The 5,000-nt window shown below is 51.6% G+C and overlaps 1 protein-coding gene across 1 annotated transcript in view; it reads left to right on the top strand.

Moving 5' to 3' along the window:
* The window catches only part of LOC105889605 (neuroligin-4, X-linked-like), a 141,903-nt gene that overhangs the window by 123,633 nt on the left and 13,270 nt on the right, over window positions 1-5,000 (top strand). The gene's annotated exons all lie outside the window — the stretch shown is intronic.

Genomic DNA, 5,000 nt, shown 5'->3' with positions numbered 1-5,000 from the left:
TCACGCTCATGACTGAGTCGTAACTTCTTCATTTGCTTCTTTTCACGCTCATGACTGAGTTGTAACGCTGTGCATCTTTTCACGCTCATGACTGAGTTGTAACGCTGTGCTTCTTTTCACGCTCATGACTGAGTTGGAACGCTGTGCATCTTTTCACGCTCATGACTGAGTCGTAACGCTGTGCTTCTTTTCACGCTCATGACTGACGGAAATCTCAGGCCAACATTCTATTAGACAAAAGACCACGAGGCGAATCAAAGGTTTCTGGAGGTGTATTTCAAGGTACTCCTGCAGGGAGTCAATTCCAACATCAAGTAGAGGCAGGCAAAAGACTAAAGAGCATCACAGTGTTACAGGTTAAATACCAGTCAATCATGGGAGGTTTACATGGGTCAGCATTGGTTTGTTACAGGTCAATGTGGGGAAGGGGGCATGTGAGTGGGAGGGGATGTTCCTATGAAGGAACACACACAGGCTATCAATAGACATGGCACACACACACACACAGGAGAACATGCTTGCAATGCAATGTAAGTCTATAAATTAATGGTAATATCAATTTCCATCATGACTGACTCGTAACTTCTTCATGTGCTTCTTTTCACGCTCATGACTGAGTCGTAACTTTCTCATGTGCTTCTTTTCACGCTCATGACTGAGTCGTAACTTCTTCATGTGCTTCTTTTCACGCTCATGACTGAGTCGTAACTTTCTCATGTGCTTCTTTTCACGCTCATGACTGAGTCGTAACTTCTTCATGTGCTTCTTTTCACGCTCATGACTGAGTCGTAACGCTGTGCTTCTTTTCACGCTCATGACTGACTCGTAACTGTGCTTCTCTCTCTCCTCTCCTCTCCTCTCCTCTCCTCTCTCTCCTCTCCTCTCCCCTCCTCTCTCTCTCCTCTCCTCTCCCCTCTCCTCTCCTCTCTCCTCTCTCTCTCCTCCTTCTCTCTCTTTTCACGCTCATGACTGACTCGTAACTTCTTTATCTGCTTCTTCCTCAGCGACCCGAATCAGCCGGTCCCCCAGGACACCAAGTTCATCCACACCAAGCCCAACCGCTTCGAGGAGGTGGCCTGGTCCAAGTACAACCCCAAGGACCAGCTGTACCTGCACATCGGGCTGAAGCCGCGCGTGCGCGACCACTACCGCGCCACCAAGGTGGCCTTCTGGCTGGAGCTGGTGCCGCACCTGCACAACATCAACGAGCTCTTCCAGTACGTCTCCACGACGACCAAGATCCCGCCGCAGGACACCACGCCGTACCCGTACACCAAGCGTCTGGGCAAGAACTGGCCGTCCACCACGCGCCACCCGGGCGCGCCGCCCGGCGCCAACACCAAGCAGAGCACGGACCAGCAGCGGGCGGCGAACGGCGGCGGCGACGACCTGGGCGGCGACGGCGACGGGTCGTCCGTGACGATCGAGAAGCGCGACTACTCCACGGAGCTGAGCGTCACCATCGCCGTGGGCGCCTCGCTGCTCTTCCTCAACATCCTGGCCTTCGCCGCGCTCTACTACAAGAAGGACAAGCGCCGCCACGAGTCCAACCGCCGCGCCGGCGGGCACCACCACGCCCAGATGATGGGCATGGGCGGAGGAGTCTCCGGCGGCACGCTGCCGCCCGGCGCGGCGGACGGCGGCGCGGCCAACAACGCCAACAACGACGTGTCGCACCTGCAGAGCGAGGAGCTGATGTCGTCGCTGCAGATGAAGCAGCAGCTGGATCACGAGCACGATCACGAGCACGAGCTTCACCACCACGACTGCGACTCGCTGCAGGCGCACGACACGCTGCGCCTCAGTGCCCGGCGCCGACTACACGCTGACGTCGCGCCGTTCGCCCGACGACCATGCCCGCTCATGACGCCCAGCACCATCACCATGATCCCCAACTCGCTGGCCGCCATCAGCCCCTGCACAACTTTCAACACCTTCGGGGGCAGCCAGAACAGCACCAACCTGCCCCACGGCCACTCCACAACCCGGGTATAGCTCTCAGGCCGGGACACACACACACACACACACACACACACACACACTGCTCCGTGCTGGGGGGGACTGCTACATGCCGGTATAGCTTTTTGGTGGGGGGGGGGGGGGGGACTGCAGCTCTGATGTGGCTGATTTGGAGGCACAACCAGTAGTCACACACACACGCACACACACACACACAGACAGACACACGCGCGCACACTGTTTAAAGGGTTTTGTGGAAGGCGTGTGTTTTCCCAGCAAGAGGGACCCAGCTCTCAGAGTTCTGAGACTGAGTTATCGACGCTTCACGACACCTTCTTTAAGATTCTCTTCGGATTCTGCTCGGATTTCTCGGTGAAAAGTGAAGGTTCCGCAGCGAAGGTTCTCCAGCGGAAGCCTCAAGGAGATGAAGGGGCACTTAACCCAACCAGAGCAGGTCGGACTAGGAAAGAGGGGTTCACTCCTCCATTCAAGACGCTTGCAGGAAGCAGCAGGAGCCGGATGGTGGAGGGAGGGAGAACTAAGAGAGAACTGAGGGGGAACTAAGAGAGAACTGAGGGGGAACTAAGAGAGAACTGAGGGGAACTAAGAGGAACTGAGGGGGAACTGAGGGAGAACTGAGGGGGAACTAGGAGAGAGACTGAGGGGGAACTAGGAGAGAACTGAGGGGGAACTAAGAGAGAGAACTGAGGGGGAACTAAGAGAGAACTGAGGGGGAACTAAGAGAGAACTGAGGGGGAACTAAGAGAGAACTGAGGGGGAACTAGGAGAGAACTGAGGGAACTAAGAGAGAACTGAGGGGGAACTAGGAGAGAACTGAGGGGGAACTAGGAGAGAGAGAACCGGACGGGCACGGGTGGCGGAGGAGGGAAGGAGAACTGGAACTCTGAGAGCCGGGGCTCTCATCTCCAAACGGCTACACAGCAGACTCCAGATCAGCTGAGCGTCAGCTTCACCATGGCAACTCGCATATTTACAAGACTGCGGCTGAACACACAGCAAACCATGAGCTCAACACACACACACACACACACACACACACACACACACACACACACACACAGATACACACACACACACACACACACTCACATACACACACACACAGATACACACACACACACATACACACACACACACACACACACACTCACATACACACACATACACACACACACACACACACACACACACACACACACACACTCACTTCCCAGCCTGAAATGTATTTATGACTTTGTATAGCTCCAAGAAATTGTAAATAGTTGTGAGTGAAGATCTCCTACAGACACACAAAAGAGGTGACAAGCTTTTCTGGTTGTTTTGAGTTGAAAATGGCAGTTACCCAGCTTGTGCTCTTTCTGTTGACGTGTGCGTAAATATCTATCATCTTGATACTCTTTGTATTATTTCAGTTTTTATAATTTAAAAGCAAAGATGTGAAAGAGACCCGATTCACTCGGAGACACACACACGTGTGTGTGTGTGTGTGTGTGTGTGTGTGTGTGTCCTGCTATCCTCGTGGGTCTGTCTGCATGTTACGGGTGTCAGAGCGTCTCATCCACCACTGGGCCCAGCCGGGTCGGGTCGGGCCGGGCCGGACGGAACCCCAGGTCTCTGCTGGCTTCTATAAAAAGATGAAGGGGTTTACAAGGAACTCTATCCACACCGACGAACAGGCGCTGCCTGAGGGAGAAGAGTGTTGAGAAGGGATCAGAGAACCTTCCATCTAAAGAAGGTTCCACATAGACCTCCTGAGGGTTCTTGTATTGAAAATAAGGCTGAAGAACCCCTCTGGGGTTCTAGAATGTTCTAGAATGTGTCATCCTGCAGCACTTCATCAGGTTCCTTTGGGTTTCTGCTGGTTCTCCAGGTCAACACTGCTGCCACTGCGGTTCCGGTCAGCAGGAACACAACTCCACCAAGGCAGTGGATATGAGTTGGGATATGTTTGTAAAGTATATATGTTTAGATATTATTATTAACTGTCCTGCGCTAGCAATATGTAAAGTATTGTGCTGGGCTTGTGATACTTTGGGTTTTTCAACTCAAGAGAATGAGTGTAAATAAACATAATTATGATTATATTAAAAAGATAACCATTAACGCAGATTATTTTAGCTCTGCATCCCTATATCAGAACGTTTTAAAACGGAGAAAAAAACAAGAAAGCGAAAAATAAAAGATTAAAAAAAAAAACTGCAATGAAAGTTTATATTAAAGTTCCATTTGTAAATTGAATCAAAGATATTCATCGTGGCCCCTTGGCCCATCAACTGTTATCTGCTAAGGGTTGAAGTAGGATTTCCAAAATATCATTTGTCTTATTTTTGTTTGCAGTTTCTGCCTTAACTGATAGATGATATTTCTGGCTGGACACCTGTATAAACTTTTCTGCAGCATTTTTAATAAAATATCACACTATTTTCTAAAGGTGTCTCTGACGGTGTGTCCCTTGCTTTTGTACTGCAGGGGTCAATGTGTGGGTTGGGGTCGGAGGTCAATGTGTGGGTTAGGGGTCAATGTGTGGGTTGGGGTCATTAGGGGTCAATGTGTGGGTTGGGGTTAGGGGTCAATGTGTGGGTTGGGGTCAATGTGTGGGTTGGGGTCATTAGGGGTCAATGTGTGGGTTGGGGTTAGGGGTCAATGTGTGGGTTGGGGTCAATGTGTGGGTTGGGGTCATTAGGGGTCAATGTGTGGGTTGGGGTTAGAGGTCAATGTGTGGGTTGGGGTCAATGTGTGGGTTGGGGTCAGGGGTCAATGTGTGGGTTGGGGTCATTAGGGGTCAATGTGACTGGGCCCCAACCACCAGCACATCACTGACATGACAGACACACACACACACACACACACACACACACACACATCACTGACTGGGCCCCAATCACATCACTGACATGACAGACACACACACACACACACACACACACACATCACTGACATGCTGAACGCTGACTGGGCCCCAATCACCAGCACATCACTGACATGACAGACACACACACACACACACACACACACACACA

This window comes from Clupea harengus, chromosome 21, assembly GCF_900700415.2.
Source record: "Clupea harengus chromosome 21, Ch_v2.0.2, whole genome shotgun sequence".
NCBI classification, from domain to species: domain Eukaryota; kingdom Metazoa; phylum Chordata; class Actinopteri; order Clupeiformes; family Clupeidae; genus Clupea; species Clupea harengus.
This window is presented reverse-complemented; position numbering and strand designations above follow the sequence as displayed.